The sequence below is a fragment of the Staurois parvus genome, unplaced genomic scaffold (genome assembly GCF_062004578.1).
Source record: "Staurois parvus isolate SC_StPar_1 unplaced genomic scaffold, SC_StPar_1.0 ptg000264l, whole genome shotgun sequence".
Taxonomy (NCBI): Eukaryota; Metazoa; Chordata; class Amphibia; order Anura; family Ranidae; genus Staurois; species Staurois parvus.
Genome location: NW_028318060.1, coordinates 9,527,866 through 9,552,728, shown reverse-complemented (window position 1 = coordinate 9,552,728; position 24,863 = coordinate 9,527,866). Strand labels below are relative to the sequence as shown.

Genomic DNA, 24,863 nt, shown 5'->3' with positions numbered 1-24,863 from the left:
GATGTATTCAAACTGATCCATGATCCCTGGTATGTGATAAATAGGCCCCAACACCGTAGTATGAGAAACATCTCCATATCATGATGCTTGTGCAACCATGCTTCACTGTCTTCACAGTGTACTGTGGCTTGAATTCAGTGTTTGGGGGTCGTCTGACAAACTGTCTCCGGCCACTAGACCCAAAAAGAACAATCTTACTTTCATCAGTCCACAGAATGTTGCGCCATTTCTCTTTAGGCCAGTCAATGTGCTCTTTGGCAAATTGTAACCTCTTCAGCACACATCATTTTTTTTTTTTTTCAACAGTGGGACTTTGCGGGGGCTTCTTGCAGATAGCTTGGCTTCACATAGGCGTCTTCTAATTGTAACAGTATTCACAGGTAACTTTACACCTTCTTTCATCTTCCTGGAGCTGATTGTTGGCTGAGTGCTTGCCATTTTGGCTATTCTTCTATCCATTTGAATGGTAGTTTTTCGCTTTCTTCCACGACTTTCAGGTTTTGGTTGCCATTTTAAAGCATTTGCGATCATTTACCTGAGCAGCCTATCATTTTTTGCACTTTATGTTTTCCCCTCTCCAATCAACTTTTTAATCAAGGTACGCTGTTCTTCTGAACAATGTCTGGAACGACCCATTTTCCTCAGAATTTCAGGGAGAAATGCACTGTAACCAGCATGTACAACATTTGCTGCCTTCCTTCCTTAAATAAGGGCAATAATTGCCACCTGTTTTTCAGAGAATGAATGAGCTCACTAATAGAACTCCACACTGCTATTATGTTGAACATGCCCCTTTCAATTAGTGATTCAATTACACAGAATCAGCAGCATGCATGTCATGACTGTTGGGTCTGTTGGATTTCTATTACTCTACTACACCTGCTAGTAAATTATTTGCCATGTAGAAATATCATTTCTACCAAAAACGGCGATTGATCAGGTTAGTGATGTCTGACTATTATTTTGAACACAACTGTATGTGAACTGGCTCCAGAGAATAGGCTGCAGGTTCACATGTCATGCAAATCAGACGCAGTTCAAAATGCATCCAATTCACATATATGAACAAGGGCTTAGTTGTTTATAAATCTACCAATGGCTACCCTACTTTCTCTCCTCTGATATACCCACTATCATTCTTGGAGATTTTAACATCCAAATTAATGTGAACAACCCGGCTACATCCCAACTCATCTTTTGCCTTAACACATTGGATACAGTCCTCCACTGTGATGGGAATACATTAGGCCTTGTTTTCTCTCACCTTTGCACTCTCTACAGCCCCCCAAACACCCCCTTCCCTCTCTCTGATCACAATCTCATCACCTTCACAGTGTCCTCGTCTTCAAACACTTATCCCTCCAAGCAGCAAACAATTACCTGCAGAAACCTTCACAACTTGAACCCTGCTCCTTTCCACTCTGAAACTTACCGCCTCTGACAGAACCTCTCCCCTGTCCTGCCCTGACCTGGCCACTGCTGTCTACAACAGTTCGCTTTCATCCACATTAGACTCACTTTCTCCTCTAACTACACAAAGTATCAGGCCCTGACCCTTACAACCTTGGCAGACTGACGACACCAGTAAACATAAGCGTCATAGTCGTGCGCTGGAGCAATTGTGCCGTAAAACCAAATCTCAGCAAGCATTCACCCTATATAAATCTGCTTTCTTAACATACAATTCCTCCCTCCATGCTGCCAAACAAGCCTACTTTTTCACTCTTAATAATACCTTGTCATCCAGTCCTCATCGTCTCTTCTCTACTTTTAACTCCACTTTCTCCACCTCTACCCAGTAACTCACTTACTGCTTACGAGATTGCAAATCATTTCAAAAACAAGATTGATGCAATTCGTAGGGGCATCTCCGCTAACCAGACATCCATCCCACTTAGCATACCTTATACTAAACCTCCCTCAACACTTTCCTCTTTTGACCTTGCTACTACTGAAGAGGTCTCTAAGGTTTTTCTCAGAAGCCCATCTAACTACCTGCCCCCTGGAGCCTGTCCCCTCACAACTAATACGGTCACCCTCTTCTTCCATCCTATGCTCCCTCACTCACATCTTCAATCTTTCCCTCTCTAATGGTGCCTTCCCCTCCCCTCTAAAACATGCACACATCACTCCCATACTTAAAAAGCCCTCCCTGGACCCCACCAACCTGAACAACTTAAGACTCCTCTCCCTGCTGCCATTTACCACTAAACTCTTAGAACGCGTAGTCTACAATCGCCTGAGCTCCTACCTCACAGACAACAACCTTCTTGAACCTTTACAGTCTGGCTTTCGCTCACTACACTCCACTGAAACTGCCCAACTAAAACTCACTAATGATCTTCTAACTGCTAAAACCAATGGCCACTACTCCGTCCTCTTACTACTTGACCTCTCTGCAGCTTTGATACTGTTCACCATCCCCTCAAAAAAAAAAACTCCACTCTCTTGGTCTCCGAGACTCTGCTCTCTCCTGGTTCTCCTCCTACCTATCACAGCGCTCCTTCAGTTTTACCTATGAGGCTGGCCATACTCTATAAAATTTTCTGCCCAATTTCCTTTAGATTTACCTTCAACTATGTAGTGCAAGGGCCTGCCTAATTGGATACAATCTAAAGTGTGGTTTAGGTTTGACCTCCATATTTATATGGTTTTTGGTAAATCTAAAGCAAAATTGTCAAGAAGATTGTATAATGTATTGCCAGCTTTACTCTGTCTCCTCCTCTCCATTTCCTCTTTCTGTAGGGGTCCCTCAAGGTTCTGTCCTTGGACCCCTTCTCTTCTCCATCTACATCTCCTCCCATGGTCACTTGATAAACTCCCATGGCTTTAAGTACCATCTCTATGCTGATGACACAAATCTATCTTTTTACTCCACACCTCGCCCCTTCAGTCTCCTCTTGCATTACTAACCTACTAAGTGACATATCGGCATGGATGTCACTCCACTTCCTCAAACTCAATCTTTCCAAAACAGAGCTTGTACTATTCCCTCCAGCCTGTGCCCCTTCCCCTGACTTCTCCATCAAGATCAATAAAACAACCATCAGTCTCTCCCCTCATGCCACGGTACTAGGTGTAATCCTGGACTCCCATCTGTTCTTTCAGCCCCAAATCACTGTCAAAATTTTGTAGACTTCACCTCCGCGACATCTCCAAGATACGGCCGTTCTTAACCTCTGAAACCACTAAGCAACTTATTCACTCCCTTGTTATATCTCGCCTTGACTAATGTAACTCCCTCCTCATTGGCCTACCTCATCGCTGGCTATCCCCTCTTCAGTCTATCATGAATGCTGCTGCCAGACTCATCCACCTTTTTATTAACCATTCCATATCTGCAATCCCTCCACTGGCTTCCCATTGCCCAACGAATAAAATTCAAAACATTAACAATAACGTATAAAGCCAGTTATAACTCTGCCCCTAATTACATCACCAATCTTGTCTTCAGATATCACCCAAACCGTCCTCTCCGCTCCTCCTTCTCTCTAGCTCCCTTGTCTCCTCCTCCCATGCTAGTCTCCAGGACTTCTCCAGAGCTTCCCCCATCCTCTGGAACTATCGCCTACTCTGCTCACTTTTAGGCGATCTCTGAAACCCTATCTCTTCAGGGAAGCCTATCCCGCCTTCAGCTAATAACAGAATCTTCTATTCCTTCTATCAGTTCATCCCTTACAGTTATTACCTTTTGTACCACTAGCCCCTCCCTCCTAGATTGTAAGCTCCAAGGAGCAGGGCCCTCCTAACCCTCTTGTATTGAACTGTCTTGTCTCCCTTTTTATATTATAAAGCACTGAGCAAACTGTTGGCGCTATATAAATCCTGTATAATAATAATATAGTGACATCTTCCTGGTGGGCTCACTCGGGTGGGTTTGGACTAGGATCTTAACAAACCTGAGCTCATCCCTAGGGTGCATTTGGGTCATTTCACACTGCTCACTTTGTCAGTTAAAAAAAGTAGATGAAAAATGCATCCCTTTAAATTCTATGGAACGCTTCACATGGTCAGTTGCATTTTTAAAGTCCTGCTTGCAGTATTTTTGGTGCATGTTAGGGCCCTTTCACACTGATGAGTTCTTGATCAATTGTTCATTGAAAAAACAGAAGATTGTGTTTTTAGGCTACTTTCACATGGATCTGTTTTTCTTCTACTTTCGCCATAAAAAGTGGAAGAAAAACATTTGAACATGTAATCCTATGGATCACACTGATCCGTTGTGGGTTTGTTGTAGGTTCTAAAATCCTGCTTGGTGCAGATTTGCTGTGATAAAAAAAAATGCACCAAAAAGCACCTCCCTAATGAAATCAATGGAAAATGCGTCAAAAACACAGCAGTGTTGCGGTTTTGGTGCAGTTTTTGAGTTGCATGCCCTGAAAAAACCGCGGCAAAAATGCATGTGTTATTGCCACATAATTTCTACAGATTAGTGTGAATGTAGCCTTACTGCGTTTTTGCAACAGAGCAGTGTGAAAGTAGCCAAAAACGCAACTGACCAGTGTGAAGAGTTCTTAGGATAGTGTTCCCTTTTGCATTTTGTTCATACTAGTGTTTGGTGGAGAATTTCCTTTATACAGGCTACTTGTGACTTAAAAGTTAGAGCAGCCTTTTTTTTTTTCTTACCAGGGTGCCTTCTGGGTTCTTCAGGGGTGCCTTGGCCTAAAAATTGCCCAGATTTGCCCAAACGTTGTCAGCAAGCCAACAGGTGGATCAAGTGTGTGTGTGTGTGTGTGTGTGTGTGTGTGTGTGTGTGTGTTTCTTTTTTTTTTTGTTACACAAAGCCACAGAGTTTTAATATGCAGCATTACATGCTTGGGTATCGTATTAGCCAGCTGCTGGTGTTCAACAACCAATGACGTCCCAGGGGTGTGTACATTTTTTTTTAAAAACTGCTTGTCCAGGGACTAAATCAGTGCCCCAATCTACTTGTTCCTCATGACAATCTACTTGTCCAGATAAAAAAAAAAAAAGTAACCAAAAGCGTATTTTAATCGGAGGTGATATTAGGAATGTTTTAAAAACAAAAGGGGTTTTATGGTGACTTAAATGTGTAATATTTTTAACATTGTGCTGGTTATCTCCTCCCCTCCCTGCCTGTCTCCAGCACTGCACCCGGGGACTAGCTTGGAGCAGAGAGACCTTGTAGTGTAGTGAGCACTGACTGGCTGCTTGTCAGGAAAGGGGAGTGTCCAGCTTATCCTTTATCCCTGTCACTGCCAGAGCTTTTTTGTGTTTTTTTTTTTTTTTTCTGTTGCACAAGATTAAAAAAAATCATTTTAGGTCTGAAAATTACACACAACCCCCAAACATGATCTATTTTCTGAAATCAGAGAACCTAGAGAATAAAAAAGTGGTAGTTCCAATTTTGTATGTTACATGATATGACTGGAAAATTTCAGCAAAAAAATACAAATTCGTTAATTTTAGGGCACAAAAAAAAAGCAATAAACTACCCTATTTCTTTGTAAAATATAAAAGATGATGCTGCAGCAAGTAAATAGATATCCAACTTGTCAAACCTTAAATTTGCATGCACTCGTGAAATGGCGAGGAACTTCAGTACCCTATATTCTCTATAGGTGACGCTTTTAAAGCCCCATCTAGTATAGTGTTACGGAGGAAGTCTGGTGCTAGAATTATTGCTCTCATTCTGGCTGGCGTGGGTGGCGATATGTAACGTGTACAGTAATCAATGATTTCATGTGTAGGCGCCCCGGCGTGTGCTTTTCCGTTTGTACGTGTGTGTATATTTGGGGGTGGGAGGGGCCTCTGGTTTTTTTTCTTGGGGGGGGGGGGGATGTTATGTGCTTGGGTGTGACTTAATTTTTTACAATTTAAAAACACTACTTTTTTTCATCACATAGGGGACAATGTCTTCTATGTGATGGTTTTTGGGTGACAGGTTCTCTTTATTGAGACATCCAAAGTCTAACAGACCCTGGATGGTTCCGCTCTGCTCCTCTGAATGTACTGCAGTGCACATCACACTGCATTACATTCTTTCCCAGCCTCAATTGCCGGGAATCTCTCAACAGGGACCCAAAAGTGACATCATAACGTCACTTCCGTGTCAGGAAAAGAAGGGGAGTGGACGTGTCCGCTCTCCTCCCTCCCCTCTCGCTGCTGGCTGTGAGCCGCTCCCGGACCCACAGATGGTAAAGTGGAGCCCAGGAGACAGTGGGCGGAGCTTCACACGGGGGGGGGAGCGGAGGCTGGCACTGTGCGGAAGCAATCAGCGGCAGCGCTGCTTCCCTAATGCTTCCACCTGACAGGTGAGCCCTGCTGCTTGCCCGCAGCAGGGCCGAAGGTAAAAAAAAAACTACCTGCCTGGTGCCCGGAACTACATGTCCTGGGCGTCGGGCAATAGGCATTCAACAGCCCTGCAATGTCATAGGTTAATAAGATTGTTGGGCACTGAGGACATCCTTGGCTGCCCTTCATCAACACTGGGGTCATGTTAGCTGAGGTAGAAGAGATATGCTGGAATATTAGTTAGTACCAGTGTGGAAAGGTACATTGCTTTTTAAGAATAAATCTCTTCTAGTGTCCTATTTGTGTAGATACCACTGAATGCTGCTTTTACGTAAAACGACTAGAATGGGGAATTTTAGAATGGGGTGAATCGAGATTGTGCAGAATTTTTAAGGGTGCCTTGACTGAAAAAAGGTTGAGAAACACTGGGCTACACAATGGGTCACTTGTGGTCTTCCCTCTGATGGGCTGACATCAGAGGTATGCGCTGCTCATGGTATGGTGGTCCTAGCCAGGCTCAGATCCCAGCACCAGTAAATATTTACTGAAAAATCAGTAAAGTCACCTGAAAAAGCTCTTGATAGGATATCACATGCTCACAAAGAAGGATGTTATCCCAGTGTGATAAGAGTACCAACAGACACTGCTTCAGTTCATAAATTGGGCTGTGACTGTTCCTTTGAACACTTGAAATCTGCCATGACTGGTATGTACAATATGTCACTCAGTAAGTTCTAAAATGGAAGCTGTTATTTACAAACATTATTTTTTATAGTTGAACGTGCAGGAAATGCCGCATTTAACCTGTGTTTTTTTTTGTTTTTTTTTGTTTGTTTGTTTTTTGTTGAATATCCCCATTGTAACCATGTAGCTATGCTTTGAGAAGCTTTAAATGTATTTTAAAGGAATGCTTTGGCATGTATTAGATGTTATGCTGATAATGTAAAATAGTTTTGTGAATCTTTTGAATGTCATGCTTTTCCAGTCTAACATGGATTTGCTTTATTTGGTAGCCAGCAGGTGGACCCCAAAACTTTTTTAAAATTTTTTCCTCTATCTTTTTACAGCCTACAGGAACAAGCCTGTTTTTACAGGCCCCTGTAGCTTATGCTGAAACGGTGACTTATCCCTTATTGGACATCTCAGTCCAAAATTTCAGTGAGACTGACAACTGGACATCTATGCAGGCAGCTCTTTAGCCGACCCATGGTGCTCTGGAAATCCTTTGCAATGTATGGATTGTTTCCTGTTTTTAGTAAAAACAGAGTGCAGGGGTATGGAAATTATAAACAAAAAAAAAACTACTTGTCCTAGGGACTAAATCAAGGTCCCAATCTATTTGTCTTGATTGAAAAATAATAATTTTAACCAAATCCGTATTTAAATAAGATTTTAACATTGCACTGTATATGTCCTACTCACATCCCTGCCTGCCCAGTGGTGTGGAAATTTCTGAAAAAAAACTACTTGTCCGGGGACTAAATCAGTGTCCCAATCTACTTGTCCCTCATGACAATCTACTTGTCCTGATAAAAAAAAAAAAAACATAAATTTGAACCAAAACCGTATTTAAATCTGCTTTAAGTAATGTCTGGGGCTTTTAAAAACAAAAGGGGCTTTATGGCGACTTAAACGTTTAATATTTTTAACAATGCGCTGTTTATCTCCTCCTCCCCTCCATGCCTGTCTCCAGTCCTGCACCCGGGGACTAGCAGGGAGGAGACAGTTATTGCAGTGTAATAAGCACCGATTGGCTGCTCGTCTGTAAAGCGGAGTGTCCGGCTTATCTTTTATCTCTTTCACTGCCAGAGCTGTTTTTGTGTTATTTGCACACGGTTAAATTGTTTTAGGCCTGAAGATTACACTAACCCCCTAAACATGATATATTTTCTGAAAGCAGAGACCCTAGAGAATAAAAGTAAATGGTTCCAATTTTTTATGTCACACGATATCAAAGGTTTAGAAAACGCAAAATTTCAGTAAAAAATACTTATGTTAATTTTAGGGCACAAAAAGCAATAAAGTATCCATTTTTTTTTTTTTAAATATAAAAGACAAGGTTGCATCGAGTAAATAGATATCCAACATGTCAAACCTTAAATTTGTGCACGCTCGTGAAACGGCAACAAACTTTAGTACCCTATATTTTCTATGGCAACATCTAATGTTTGTGTAGTATTATGTTCAGCGGACTGTGTTCTTCTATTGTTGTGACTTAGATGACGTTCAGAGCACATTTTATGCCCGATTCATGTAAAACTCCACGTAATCCCAAGGGGTTCACATACTTTTTCTTGCAACTGTATAGTTCCCCCCCCTTGATCCACCTGGACCCTCCTGGAAACGGACTTGGAGACATCAGGTGGGATTGAACAATCCTATACAGTTGGCATGAAAGGTAGTGATGAGTTGCCGTAGCTAATGGCAGGACATTTAATCCTTTGTTGTTCCTGATCTAATTGTTGTAATCTAAAATTAACCTCTGCACTGGGGGGAACAGAGAACTATGTGTGAGGATTACATGAGCCGGGGTGTTTTAGGGTTGGCGGAACTTTCTAGATTATTACAATTTCCAAAGTAACACATTAGAGGCAGTAAAAACCATCAGAATAAAGGGGGGGAGGGAAGTCTTTCCTTCTAACGGTAAATCCTTAAACGAGAATGAAGAATAGATCTGTTAAAGGGGGGGGGGGGTGTAATCAAAAAACCCCAATCAAATGCAAATTCAAGTACAATAAGAAAATACATGTCTCTGCAGGAGAAAAGCCCAGAGACCCAAACTATGGAGAAACCGCATGAAGGAATTAAAAACTATGATGGAGATCAAGCCAGATTGGGATACTGGAAGAGAATCCGAATAAAGAATTTATAAACATGGAAAGTGTAAGAGAACACGGCAGTATGGAACAGCAAGGAGCCGTTTCATAAATACCTACAAAAACTGAGATGGCAGAAATGTTCACGAAACTAAAAATGTCCATGAAAAGTGAGATGGGGACTTTATGCAATGATTTGGGTCGGATACTAACTTGAGTTGAAGAAGTAGAGGGGAGAATGGAGGCATACATGCAATTAATCAATAAATTAGAAACTCAAGTGGAAGTGATGCGTAAAGAACAGAGAAAGCTCTCATTTAAAATGGAAGACCAGGAGAATCACAATAGAAGAACTAACATAAGGATCAGAGGTCTACCAGAAGAAAAGGAACAGGAAGAGGATCTATGTTAGAAAATAGAGAGCATGTGTAATCCAATAATGGGAAGATCAGCGACAGAAATGTTAAAAATTGAGAGAGTACATAGGATTAGGCGGCCAAAAGGAATACCGGTGGAAAACCTCAGATGTGATAGTTCGATTTCATCATTTCGAAGACAGAGAATATGGAAAAGTTTACATGACTACCAAAATAAAATATGAGGAAACAAACTTACACATTTTTGTGGACATTGCTCCAGAGACACTGGCTAGAAGAATTTTGAAACCGTTGTTAAAGCACATGAGAGAGAAAAAAGTTAAATATAACTGGGGCTTTTCAGCATGTATACTCGGATGGAAAGCTGGAAAATCGGCAAGGCTGAGGTTCCCAGAAGATCTCAATGACTTCTGCAAGAAATTAGACTTACAGAAAATAGAGGAGATAGTGAGCTATTAGGCTGCTTTTTAAAGCGGCATATACTCTGCATTGATGTAAAGTGCTTTTAATAAAGTTTCACAACACTTTTAAAAAGGTTTTGCACAAAGTACTGGGGGACTACAGTGGGGTAAAAAAGTATTTAGTCAGCCACCAATTGTGCAAGTTCTCCCACTTAAAAAGATGAGAGAGGCCTGTAATTGGCATCATAGGTAGACCTCAACTATGAGAGACAAATTGAGAAACAAAATCCAGACAATCACATTGGCTGATTTGGAAAGAATTTATTTGCAAATTATGGTGGAAAATAAGTATTTGGTCACCTACAAACAAGCAAGATTTCTGGCTCTCACAGACCTGTACCTTCTTCTTTAAGAGGCTCCTCTGTCCTGCACTCATTACCTGTATCAATGGCACCTGTTTGAACTTGTTATCAGTATAAAAGACACCTGTCCACAACCTCAAACAGTCACACTCCAAACGCCACTATGGTGAAGACCAAAGAGCTGTCGAAGGACACCAGAAACAAAATTGTAGACCTGCACCAGGCTGGGAAGACTGAATCTGCAATAGGCAAGCAGCTTGGTGTGAACAAATCAACTGTGGGAGCAATAATTAGAAAATGGAAGACATACAAGACCACTGATAATCTCCCTCAATCTGGGGCTCCACGCAAGATCTCACCCCGTGGGGTCAAAATGATCACAAGAACGGTGAGCAAAAATCCCAGGACCACACGGGGGGACCTAGTGAATGACCTGCAGAGAGCTGGAACCAACGTAACACAGGCTACCATCAGTAACACACTACGCTACCAGGGACTCAGATCCTGCAGTGCCAGACTTGTCCCCCTGCTTAAGCCAGTACATGTCCGGGCCCATCTGAAGTTTGCTAGAGAGCATTTGGATGATCCAGAAGAGGATTGGGAGAATGTCATATGGTCCGATGAAACCAAAATAGAACTGTTTGATAGAAACACAACTCGTCGTGTTTGGAGGAGAGAGAATGCTGAGTTGCATACAAAGAACACCATACCTACTGTGAAGCATGGGGGTGGCAACATCATGCTTTGGGGCTGTTTCTCCGCAAAGGGACCAGGACGACTGATCCATGTACAGGACAGAATGAATGGGGCCATGTATCGTGAGATTTTGAGTGCAAACCTCCTTCCATCAGCAAGGGCATTGAAGATGAAACGTGGCTGGGTCTTCCAACATGACAATGATCCCAAACATACCACCCGGGCAATGAAGAAGTGGCTTTGTAAGAAGCATTTCAAGGTCCTGGAGTGGCCTAGCCAGTCTCCAGATCTCAACCCCATAGAAAACCTTTGGAGGGAGTTGAAAGTCTGTGTTGCCTAGCGACAGCCCCAAAACATCACTGCCCTAGAGGAGATCTGCATGGAGGAATGGGCCAACATACCAGCAACAGTGTGTGCCAACCTTGTTAAGACTTACAGGAAACGTTTGTTATATATCCTTTGTTGGCAATGACAGAGGTCAAAGTATTGAGATGAACTTTTTGATATTGACCAAATTACTGATTTTCCACCATAATTTTCAAATAAATTCTTTCCAAATCAGCCAATGTGATTGTCAGGATTTTTTTTTTCTCATTTTGTCTGTCATAGTTGAGGTCTACCTATGATGCCAATTACAGGCCTCTCTCATCTTTTTAAGTGGGAGAGCTTGCACAATTGGTGGCTGACTAAATACTTTTTTGCCCCACTGTATATGAAGATCTTATAGGGTGCATGGACTTACACTGAAAAGCAACATTTATTGAACATTTTGGTTTATACTCACAGTGACTGACACTGTTTTTATATGTAGGGTGACCTGTAACAATTTACATTTATGGTCAGTGTAAGTGCCACCCTGAGCTCGATCTCTCGAGTGGGGAGAGGACTGTCCTGGTGTGGCGGAGGCGGTGGGAGCACCCTCCGCTAGAGCGGACGATGACTGTGTAGAAGAGGTGGAGTTGTGGCCTGAGCTCGACACCTCAGTGACGCCTGGGAGGGCAAGACTATCCTGGTGAGGAGGAGGAGGCGACAGGAGCACCCTCCGCTAAATCCAGCAATGACTGTAGAGAAGGCAGCGACTGGGGGGGGGGGATGCGGCCTGAGCTTGAATCGCCAATGACACCTGGGAAGGCAGGACTATCCTGGTGTGGAGGAGGAGGAGGTGGTGGGAGGTCAGCTTGACTAGTAGCTGCTCGGATTGATTTTAACAGGGAGCCGACAGTTGGCTCAGTAAGTCCTGCTGCTTGCCCACAGCATGGCTAAATGTCACAAAAAACTCCTGACCAGCACCCGGAACTACATGTCCTGGGCTTCGGCCGATAGGATTTGAACATATCTGCAATGGTTGTAGATCAGCAGAAGGATAGTGTTTTAGGGGTCACTATCATAGTTTGGCCCCTCCCTTGAAGCATCCAACCTGTGTATTAAAATCTATAATAAACATACACTGTGTGTGTACAGTCCTGGCCAAAAACATTGGCACCCCCGCATTTCTGTCAGATAATGTACCACTTCGCCTAGAAAATTGTTACAAATGTTTAGGCATTCTCATGTTAATTTTTTGTTTTTTGTATTGATCTGACACAAAAAAGAGGAGAAGCAAAAAGCCAAATCTGACACATTCCACGCAAAACTCCAAAAATTGACTGGACAAAATTATTGGTACCTTCTCAAAATTGTAACAAATAATTGTATTCCAAGTTTGTGATGCTTCTGTAGTTTGCAATTTAAACTCACCTGTATCAATGAACAGATCTTAATGTTCCTGTGTCCACTGTGCACAACATTGACAAGAGGTTTACAGCCCAATGCACTGTAGCTAATCTTCCTGGATATGGACAAAAGAGAAAAACTTGATCAACGATTGCAACAAAGGATTGTTCAAATGATGGATAAAGGACTTTGATTACTTCCAGACAAATTCAAGCGGACCTTCAGGCACAGGGTAGAACTGTGTCAGCTCGAACTATATGTCGCAATATGATTGAAAAGGGATACAATGGTAGGAGACCCAGGAAGACCCCACTGCTGACACAGAAACATAAAAAAGCCAGATTGGAGTTTGCCAAAATGTTATCTGAGGAAGCCAAAATTCTTTTGGGAGAATGTGCTGTAGACAGACAAAACAAAATTACAGCTTTTTAGTAAAGCCCAACATTCTACCGTTTTCTGAAAAATAAATGAGGCCTTTTAAAGAAATAATACCATCCCTACAGTCAAACATGGGAGGGAGTTTACTGATGTTTTGGGGTTGCTCTCCTGCTTCAGGCACTGGATGTCTTGACTGTGTGCATGGCATTATGAAATTTGAAGAGTGCCAAAGTATTCTGGGGTGCAATGTAGGGCCCTGTGTCAGAAAGTTGGGTCTCCATCAGAGGTCATGGGTCTTACAGTAGGACAATGACCCAAAGCACACTTCAAAAGGCACCCAGAAATGGTTTAAGACAAAGCACTGGAGAGTACTTAACTGGCCAGCAATGAGTCCAGATCTCAATCCCATAGAGCACCTGTGGAGAGGTCTCCAAACATCAGTTTGGAAAAGGAACCCTTCCAATCTGAGAGACCCGAAGCAGTTGGCGAAAGAGAGGTCCAAAATTCCAGTAAAGAGGTGTAAGAAACTAATTGATGGTTATAGGAAGCAATTGATTTCAGTTATTTTTTTCCAAGGGATGTGCTACCAAATATTACATTGAGGGTGCCATTAATTTTGTCCAGTCTTTTTTTTTTTTTTTTTGTAATTTTGCGTGAAATGTGTCAGATTTGGATTTTTGTTTCTCCACTTTTTTGTGTCATACCAATACAAAACAAAAAATTTAACATGAAAATGCCTAAACATTTGTAACAATTTTCTGGTGCATTATCTGTTTCTTCACTTTTTTGTGTCCTGTATGTATATACAGTATACCTTTTGCCGGTGAGAGCATATCCTTTTTAATCAACTTCCTTTTCTGTGGAACATGAATATTTCTTCTGGTTGTTTACTTAAAGAAAATTAAGTCGGCCTATATAAGAGAACATTGTGCTGCAGTTTTCCTGCTGAACTTCTTGTAATTCTGGTTATTATGCAATAACGTTTCTCCGTTGGGATTATTGCATCCACATGACAAACTTTTAATGGTTAAAAACATCCATCTAGAGGCACACAAACAATTTGTGCAGGTGCTTCAGGACCCTCTAGAAATTGGGGTGGGGTGGGCAGTTGGTACATGGAGTTTTTTTTATTTTATAAATTGTACTTTGTAAAATGGCCAATAAACGTTTATGTGTAAAGACATCCTAGTAGAGTATCTAATGTTTCATGATCCTAAAGGTCTGTGCATGATGTTGAGTGTAGAAAAGTAACCAAACTTAAGGCTCTACCCACCCCCAGGAAGTTTTTAGTTTTTTGGGTGTTTTTTTCTGTTTTTTTTTCTTCTTCATACTTCACTTTTCCAGATGAATTCAGGCTGGTCGCGTGACATGTAGAAGAATCATAATCTTATTTGGTTCTTCTGAAACGGTGGGTGGCCCTAAATGATGCAGGGATTGGCGCTAGCACAATGACATGAGCGCCACTCTCTGCAGTATTGTATGTGGGTGCAAAATGCTATGATCATGCTCTCTTGGAGTGAAGGATGTTGCTGGCCATCATTCAACCAGGACAAGAAGAACCAAGGACAATTTTTGGCAGAAAGGAATTACTGCAAGGAACAGTGCTGTAAAGAAAGTGAGTATTGCAGCCCCTTGTCTCATTTTTGCTTGTAGCTGGGTTTTAATGTAGAACTAAACCCTCCTATCCTTTTAAAGAAGATGTCATCTTGGCTTCTGTTTGATCTACTGTTGCCAAGGTTTTGCACATGATTTATGAATACTATTTCCATGTGTCATCAAAATCTTCAACTTGCTTTTTTTTTTTTTTTTTTGCAAAGTTTTTAGTCGTGACCTGCATGTGGCCTTTCTTGAGGAGTGGCCTTTTTCTTGCAACCCTCCCATACAGTACATACATTTGTGGAGCATTTGTGATATCGTCACATGCACACAATGACCACTCTTTGTCATAAATTCCTGCAACTGCTTCAGAATTATTGTAGGCCTCTTGATAGCCTCTCTGACCAGTTTCCTCCTGACTCTTTCATCCAGTTTGGAGTGATGTTCTGATACAGGGAGGGTCTGTATTGTACCAAATACCTTCCACTGCCTAATAATAGACTTCACTGTGCTTCTAGGCATTGATAAGACCTTTGACATTTTTTTGTATCCATCTCCTGTCTTGTTCCTGTCCAACTTTATCCCAGAGGTCTTTTGACAGTGCCTTGCCATCCATAGTTGACTGTTTCAGTTGCACTACCAAGGACTGCAATGATCCAGTAACACTCTTTTCATTCTGAGCTAATTAAAATGACCACAGCCGATCATAGTTGAAAGTCAGATGGCTCTGTGTGCCATTGAGAAGGTGATTGGCAACACCTGATTGAGTAACCTGATTTTTTGGAGGGGCGTGATCCTTTTTCCAACTTGGTGAATCTGTTTTTGTGGGTTTTTTTTAATTTTTTTTTTTTTTTTCTGACATTGGTGTTATATCTTTCACTTGGATGTTATTAGTTGCACTGAGTAAATACAGTTGGATAAAGCAAAAAACTGTCTGTCTTCATTTCAGGCTGCAAAGCAATAAAATGTAAAGGGAGTGATTCTACTACTAAGCAATTCACTCCCTTGTTGTTATCTCTCGCCTTGACTATTGTAACTCCTTCCTCATTGGCCTACCTCATCGCAGGCTATCCCCTCTTCTTCAATCGATCATGAATTCTGCTGCCAGACTCATCCATCTTACTAACCGTTCTGTATCAGCCACCCCTCTCTGCTAATCCCTCCACTGGCTTCCCGTTGCCCAACGGATACAATTCAAAACATTAACAATAACCTATAAAGCCATTTATAACTGCCCCAAATTACATCACCAATCTTGTCTCCAAATATCACCCAAACCGTACTCTCCGCTCCTCGCACGACCTCCTGCTCTCTAACTCCCTTGTCTCCTCCTCCCATGCTCATCTCCAGGACTTCTCTGGAGCTTCCCCCATCCTCTGGAACTCTCTACCCCAATTTATCAGACTATCGCCTACTCTGCTCACTTTTAGACGATCTCTGAAAACCTATCTCTTCAGGGACGCCTATCCTACCCTCAGCTAATAATGGATTCTTCTACTCTTCCTACCAGTCCATCCCCCACAGTTACTGCCTTTTTGTACCACTAGCCCCTCCCTCCTAGATTGTAAGCTCCAAGGAGCAGGGCCCTCCTAACCCTCTTGTCTTGAACTGTATTGTTGCTGTATTTGTTTCCCGTTACATTGTAAAGCGCTGAGCAAACTGTTGGTGCTATATAAATCTTGTATAATAAGTGTGTGTGTGTGTGTGTGTGTGTGTGTGTGTGTGTGTGTTCACTGCCAGCTGGTAAGTATTTGTATTTTCTATGAATGAGTCAGTTCATGCGTGTGCTCATAATTGCATTAGGAAACTGTCAGATGTACTGTGGTGATGTCCTTGGCTAATGCGTCATAAATAGAATTGGGTCGTCTGTTTTTCTCTTAACCTTTTCCATAAGATGGTTTAAAAAAGGGAGAGAAGCAGGATGACGCTGAACTAAAATCGTGGAGTGTCTTTATCCCAGACAAGCAAATTATTACAGTAGGAAAAAAAACTAGGGACTAGGACTTCTAGGACATTAATTTTTAAAGTTTCAGGCTTTATTAATCCTATAAAATAAAGTAATCCCCTAATTGTGTTTGACCAGAATCTGTTACCTGTGAATCAGAGCACTCAAGTGGTCTTTGTAGTATGTCAAAGAATATTGTATTGTGCACCAGATGTAATTCTTTTTAAACTTTTTATATGTAAGGGGGCTTAATAAATCTGGAATTTATTTTATTCATTTATGTGTTGAATCTATGTCCTTGCCATCCTAGGAAGTCCTTTCTCTCCAGCGATATATTGGCTCCGCTGTGATGTACTGTAAGTCTAACCACATCCACATTTTGGATAGACTAAGAAAAGATGAGAACATGTGGTGGGTTTTTACAGCTGTCTGGGGCTTCATAAGAAAAGTTTCTCCTCACTTAGTGTCACAATGAAAAAGATATAAAGCTGAACTCCTGCAAAACGTGTGTTTAAAAGTCGTGCTAAGCTTCTCACCCAAAAAGGAGTAGGGGCTTCTTTTGGGCAATATATACAGTCAGGTCCATAAATATTGGGACATCGACACAATTGTAACATTTTTGGCTCTATACACCACCACAATGGATTTGAATGAAACAAACAAGATGTGCTTTAACTGTAGACTGTCAGCTTTAATTTACATCCAAATCAGGTGAATGGTGTAGGAATTACAACAGTTTGCATATGTGCCTCCCACTTGTTAAGGGACCAAAAGTAATGGGACAGAATGATAATCATAAATCAAACTTTCACTTTTTAATACTTGGTTGCAAATTCTTTGCAGTCAATTACAGCCTGAAGTCTGGAACGCATAGACATCACCAGACGCTGGGTTTCATCCCTGGTGATGCTCTGCCAGGCCTCTACTGCAACTGTCTTCAGTTCTTGCTTGTTCTTGGGGCATTTTCCCTTCAGTTTTGTCTTCAGCAAGCGAAATGCATGCTCAATCGGATTCAGGTCGGGTGATTGACTTGGCCATTGCATAACATTCCACTTCTTTCCCTTAAACTCTTTGGTTGCTTTTGCAGTATGCTTTGGGTCATTGTCCATCTGCACTGTGAAGCGGCGTCCAATGAGTTCTGAAGCATTTGGCTGAATATGAGCAGATAATATTGCCCGAAACACTTCAGAATTCATCCTGCTGCTTTTGTCAGCAGTCACATCATCAATAAATACAAGAGAACCAGTTCCATTGGCAGCCATACATGCCCACGCCATGACACTACCACCACCATGCTTCACTGATGAGGTGGTATGCTTAGGATCATGAGCAGTTCCTTTCCTTCTCCATACTCTTCTCTTCCCATCACTCTGCTACAAGTTGATCTTGGTCTCATCTGTCCATAGGATGTTGTTCCAGAACTGTGAAGGCTTTTTTAGATGTCGTTTGGCAAACTCTGATATGGCCTTCCTGTTTTTGAGGCTCACCAATGGTTTACATCTTGTGGTGAACCCTCTGTATTCACTCTGGTGAAGTCTTCTCTTGATTGTTGACTTTTACACACATACACCTACCTCCTGGAGAGTGTTCTTGATCTGGCCAACTGTTGTGAAGGGTGTTTTCTTCACCAGGGAAAGAATTCTTCGGTCATCCGCCACAGTTGTTTTCCGTGGTATTCCGAGTCTTTGGTGTTGCTGAGCTCACCGATGCGTTCCTTCTTTTTAAGAATGTTCCAAACAGTTGTTTTGGCCACGCCTAATGTTTTTGCTATCTCTCTGATGGGTTTGTTTTTGTTTTTTCAGCCTAATGATGGCTTGCTTCACTGATAGTGACAGCTCTTTGGATCTCATCTTGAGAGTTAACAGCAACAGATTCCAAATGCAAATAGCACACTTGAAATGAACTCTGGACCTTTTATCTGCTCATTGTAATTGGGATAATGAGGGAATAACACACACCTGGCCATGGAACAGCTGAGAAGCCAATTGTCCCATTACTTTTGGTCCCTTAACAAGTGGGAGGCACATATGCAAACTGTTGTAATTCCTACACCGTTCACCTGATTTGGATGTAAATACCCTCAAATTAAAGCAGACAGTCTGCAGTTAAAGCACATCTTGTTTGTTTCATTTCAAATCCATTGTGGTGGTGTATAGAGCCAAAAATGTTAGAATTGTGTTGATGTCCCAATATTTATGGACCTGACTGTATGCATAAGCCAGTCCATTGAAGTGAATGGGCTGTCCTATGCTGACACGCAGAATCTTGTGAAAATCATGCAAACAAATCTTGAGCAGGGACGCGCATTCCCGCTACACGATATGTGGACGAGGCCTAAAGTTGAATGAAAGCTTAACACTTGCTTAAAAAAATGTTTCCTCCCCCCCTCCTCCTACCTATCCTGCCTAACCCATCTATTCATATAAATGCCTACAGCTATCTGGGAGAGATTTCTCCTCACTTCTGGTTCTGATGTTTTTCTGGTTTTCTGCTGGTGTCCATGTTGTAGATCTTCAATAAATGAATGTCTGGTGGAACCATTGCTAGCAGAACTAGAAGCGAGAGTAAATAGAATCACACCTGAGCAGTTTTTGAACGCGTGCAAAACACATGTTGCACTTGTGCCATTCATTGTTAATGGTGCCCCAAAAGTAGCAAGCACATGCACGTTACAAATGCACAAAGCTCAATGCCTAAAAAGATACATGAGCTACTTTTGTGTGTGATGGGCAGCCCTTTGGAATTATTGGCAGTCCTATGCATGTAGCACCACAAATCACCAAAAAAAGGCGAGTTCATAAAATGCTAGATGTGAACCTAGCCTCGTGGTGTGCCAGATAGCAGTAAAAACCCAGAGGAGGTTCTAATGCTTTCCCATGCTATGTAAACCAAAAAAAACATTATTCGATATTGGATATAATTTAAGATATTGTAGTTACAGAAAAAACATTTTGGTGAATGATACACTCTTGAATCATGATCCTAATGCAGGGCATAGACGGGTTGAAAATCGGCCGATTTTCGCACGGTTAATTGGTTGGCCATTTTTTGGGGTTTTGGCACATATAATTTTTTTTTTCTTTTTTATCGGTAAAGTTGGGAAAAAAATTGGCCGATTTTGCCGATTGGCCAATTTTCTCGACAATGATGGGCAAATCGGCCGATCGTTTTACCGATAAAAAAATCTGCGCATAAGCCATGAAGGAGAAGAAGATTGCGGTTGCAACAAAGTATCTATTTGTATCTGAATAAAAACATCTGTATCCGAAATGGATACAAATAGATACATTGTTGCAACCACAATACTTTTTCATGTCAGATATAATAGCGGAGCTCTCTGCAAGGGCCAGAAGTAATTAAATGCCGGCCGTAGACGGGACAAAAATCATCCGCTTTTTTTTTTTTTTTTCACCGTTGGTGGTAACGCCGGCTTATTGAACGACCGATTTTTCATTTTTTTTTATTTTCTTTTAAAAACTGGCGGTTTTGAACCCGTCTATGGCCTCCATAAGTCGTTGAAACATTTTACTTTTTAATGAAGAATTGTGTATGTATGTACAGTCAGGTCCATAAATATTGGGACATTGACACAATTCTAACATTTTTGGCTCTATACACCACCACAATGGATTTGAAATTAAACAAACAAGATGTGCTTTAACTGCAGAGTGTCCGCTTTAATTTGAGGGTATTTACATCCAAATCAGGTGAACGGTGTAGGAATTACAACCGTTTGCATATGTGCCTCCCACTTGTTAAGGGACCAAAAGTAATGGGACAGAATAATAATCCTAAATCAAACTTTCACTTTTTAATACTTGGTTGCAAATCCTTTGCAGTCAATTACAGCCTGAAGTCTGGAACGCATAGACATCACCAGACGCTGGGTTTCATCCCTGGTGATGCTCTGCCAGGCCTCTACTGCAACTGTCTTCAGTTCCTGCTTGTTCTTGGGGCATTTTCCCTTCAGTTTTGTCTTCAGCAAGTGAAAGGCATGCTCAATCGGATTCAGGTCAGGTGATTGACTTGGCCATTGCATAACATTCCATTTCTTTCCCTTAAAAAACTCTTTGGTTGCTTTTGCAGTATGCTTTGGGTCATTGTCCATCTGCACTGTGAAGCGGCGTCCAATGATTTCTGAAGCATTTGGCTGAATATGAGCAGATAATATTGCCCGAAACACTTCAGAATTCATCCTGCTGCTTTTGTCAGCAGTCACATCATCAATAAATACAAGAGAACCAGTTCCATTGGCAGCCATACATGCCCACGCCATGACACTACCACCACCATGCTTCACTGATGAGGTGGTATGCTTAGGATCAAGAGCAGTTCCTTTCCTTCTCCATACTCTTCTCTTCCCATCACTCTGGTACAAGTTGATCTTGGTCTCATCTGTCCATAGGATGTTGTTCCAGAACTGTGAAGGCTTTTTTAGATGTCGTTTGGCAAACTCTAATCTGGCCTTCCTGTTTTTGAGGCTCACCAATGGTTTACATCTTGTGGTGAACCTTCTGTATTCACTCTGGTGAAGTCTTCTCTTGATTATTGACTTTGACACACATACACCTACCTCCTGGAGAGTGTTCTTGATCTGGCCAACTGTTGTGAAGGGTGTTTTCTTCACCAGGGAAAGAATTCTTCGCTCATCCACCACAGTTGTTTTCCGTGGTCTTCCGGGTCTTTTGGTGTTGCTGAGCTCACCGGTGCATTCCTTCTTTTTAAGAATGTTCCAAACAGTTGTTTTGGCCACGCCTAATGTTTTTGCTATCTCTCTGATGGGTTTGTTTTGTTTTTTCAGCCTAATGATGGCTTGCTTCACTGATAGTGACAGCTCTTTGGATCTCATCTTGAGAGTTGACAGCAACAGATTCCAAATGCAAATGGCACACTTGAAATGAACTCTGGACCTTTTATCTGCTCATTGTAATTGGGATAATGAGGAAATAACACACACCTGGCCATGGAACAGCTGAGAAGCCAATTGTCCCATTACTTTTGGTCCCTTAATAAGTGGGAGGCACATATGCAAACTGTTGTAATTCCTACACCGTTCACCTGATTTGGATGTAAATACCCTCAAATTAAAGCAGACAGTCTGCAGTTGAAGCACATCTTGTTCGTTTCATTTCAAATCCATTGTGGTGGTGTATAGAGCCAAAAATGTTAGAATTGTGTCGATGTCCCAATATTTATGGACCTGACTGTATATAAATAGATAGAGAGAGAGATCCTGCCACATCCTCATAATGGGAAATATGATTTTCACTCTGTATATGGTATAACCTGTAGCATAGTGCTTTTGTAAGCATGTAAAATTGTGTCTAAATTGGCATGAGCATGTTTTCATGTTGTGGAATGTATAAACCTGAAATAGCCATTCTGTTATACTGCTGGACCAGATCTGCCTGCTATCTAATTTAGTATCTTGTTCCTGTTCACTGTTCTATCCAGCCCACCATAATTGTATTATTGCCTGTTACAATACAACTATCCAAGCTAAAACCATCCAGTGCAGACCGTCTTTTCAGCAGCAGTGGTTGATGATTTCACCGTCCTGTACATTGTGCGGGCATAGACCGGTGTGGTACTATGTGGTCATATGGCTGGTATGGTATGTACTAGTTACATGTGTTCATTTTCAGGCTAGTATGGTAGTGTGCACACAGCAGTTAGCGGGTGAGACAGTGTTTGTTTAGTGATTAGGTAAATATGGTTATAGACTGGTAAATGGCAGCTATTGTGTGTGTAATGTGTTTGTTTAGTACAGTATATTGGTCTGTCTTTGGGTGCATGATGATCTGCCTCCCTATGTAAGCATACATATGCAGGTCCCTGCAGCTTTGTATAGGCAGTATATATGGGGATTGGTTTGTGTGTATGTCTGTCTGATTGTGGCTCTAGTGTTAAGCTCAAAAAACGCTGGATCAAAAACACTGGTAATAGTATTTTTAGTAGCGTCAGAAGCATTTAGGAGCGTTGGCTTTTTATTAGTGTTTTCAGTACATGTAGAGGAAAAAAAAGCTAGGAAAAAAAGCTATTAGGAGCGTTTTTAGTAGGGTTTAGGAGCGTTTAGAGGTTTTGGGGTTTTTTTCTGCTAGAGAAAAAGCTCCACATTGGATAACACTATTTAGCTTCTAGGAGCAGAAAAAAATATGCTGATAATAGCTTCTAGGAGCTTATAAAAATGCTAGGGTGCATGGAGCCTGTAAGTGCATGTAGGTTTTTCTCTGTGTATCTGTCTTTTATGTTGCCAGCAGGCTTTTCAGACATTTAAAGAGACCTTTTTGATAAAATCACAAAAAAATCAAGTATTTTAAATGCTTGCTTGCAGCTTTTGTATTCCATAAATATTTGTTATTCACTCAAAATGTATCGTTTTGAACAGCTAGAAAATGTGACTAGTCTAGCATAATCCCCTCCCTCCATGCATGTCAAAGTCCTCTTCTCTTCTGGGGGTGTCTAATTACTGTGTGAGCTGGCCCAGCTCCTCCACTCCCCACCTCCCTAGGCCTGGACTTTCTAACAGAAGAGTCCTACTGCAGGGCTTGCTTAAATGTTTGCCAACACTGGGGCACTACCCAGCCCTCTTCTGGTCTCTGTACAGGCCCCTGTGGTGTCAGCTACTATTGGCTGTCATATCTCTCTTATAGATATCTAATATTGGCCACTACTCCTTACAGACACACCAAAAGCTAGTAGTTAAGGTGTGCCGCTGAATCGCATTTGTGTTCCTCTCCTAGCAACTACAGTCTTGTAGCACTCTCTTGCAAACGAGATGACACTGCAGGTATCAATGACATTCTGGAAAAATATCAACATAAACACTATATGCTTTCCATATTGTACCATCAAAAATCAGAGACAGATCTATTGTAAGATCAGTAATCTTCACCAAGTATCATTTTATTTTAACCTCCTTTACATGTACTGTGTGTACATTTGTATGTTTATGCAGTTGTGATGTTCTGTTGAGTGTGTCCATACTCTTTAACAGGTTCTGTGTGTTTGTAGTCAGATGTTGACTTGTCTGGCTGTGTGGATATACACATATTTGTCTAGGTTGGTTATGTATGCAGAATGTAGCTTGCTTTTTGTTTAGTAAACTATGGAAATAAGAATCTGAGCATGAATTTATACTTTTTTTTTTTTTTTTTTGTGTGTGTGTACTTTTTGTTCCTGTTATAGGGTTTTTATGAGTGTATCAAACCTGTCAAGTCACTTGATAATTTGTGCTCCTTTCCCTAGTCTTCTGGAATACTTTATCTGTGGGACTTGTATACAATCAATGTATGGTTTGCAGCGAATAATTACAGTGCACTACTATATGGGAAAATATATTTCTCCTTTATTCATTGACAGACACGGCCCTTCACATACTTGACTGTAGGGTTATAGCGCCACCTTCAGGAGTAGGATACTAGGCAGGAAAAAACAAGCACAGCACCGCCTATGGGCAGTCCTAGTTGTTAGTGAACCCTCTCTCTGCTATAGGCTGTCAGTTGTCTAAGCTTACGCCATTAGGGGTTGGGCGCCCTTCTTCCCTGCCACGGCACACACTGCCAGGGCTATTAGTGCTTCCTGGGCGTTCCAACATCAGGCGTCTGTGTCTCAAGCTTGTACGGTGGCTACTTGGTCATCTGTGCACACTTTTTTTTACCAAGTTTTACAAAGTTGATGTTCTGGCATCTTTGAGTGCTTGTTTCTACCGCAAAGTTTTGCATGTTGCTGTCTGAGGTTTCTGGTCCCTCTTACGGGAGGTTCTTTTTGGGTGTCGCTTTGTTTTTTTACCCACCCCTCAATGTGGCACCGTTTTGGACATCCCTACGGTCAAGAATTTGAAGGGCTGTGTCTATGAGCATAAGAGAGAGCTGGATTTTTTTGTTACTCACAAATCCCTTTCTCGGAGTTCATTGGAGGACACAGCACCCGCTGTGACAAACTGAGCTGTCTAGGGCAGATAGGGGGTTTACTACCAATCAGGACTGCCCACAGACAGTGCTGTGATTAGGGGTTTTTTTTCTCTGCCTAGTGTCCTATTCCTGAAGGTGGCACTATAACCCTGCAGTCAAGAATGTGAAGGGCTTTGTCTGGCAATTAACTCAAAAGGGGATTCTATAGTGAGTAAGAAAAAATCCAGTTTTTATTTGGGCTGTTCTGTAATAAAGCGTAATATGTAAAATGAAATTCCCCTTAATTTTTTCATAAAAGAAATATTGCACTACAACTTGATTTACAGTACATATTTTCAGAAAAGCTGAACTCCAGACAGACTGCCACTCCATTGAAATACATATACAGTTATAACTGTCAAAATATTTTTA

The 24,863-nt window shown here is 41.6% G+C and overlaps 1 protein-coding gene across 1 annotated transcript in view; it reads left to right on the top strand.

Annotated features, from left to right (window-relative positions):
• The window catches only part of SLC17A5 (solute carrier family 17 member 5), a 71,047-nt gene that overhangs the window by 2,331 nt on the left and 43,853 nt on the right, over positions 1–24,863 (top strand). The window lies entirely within an intron of this gene.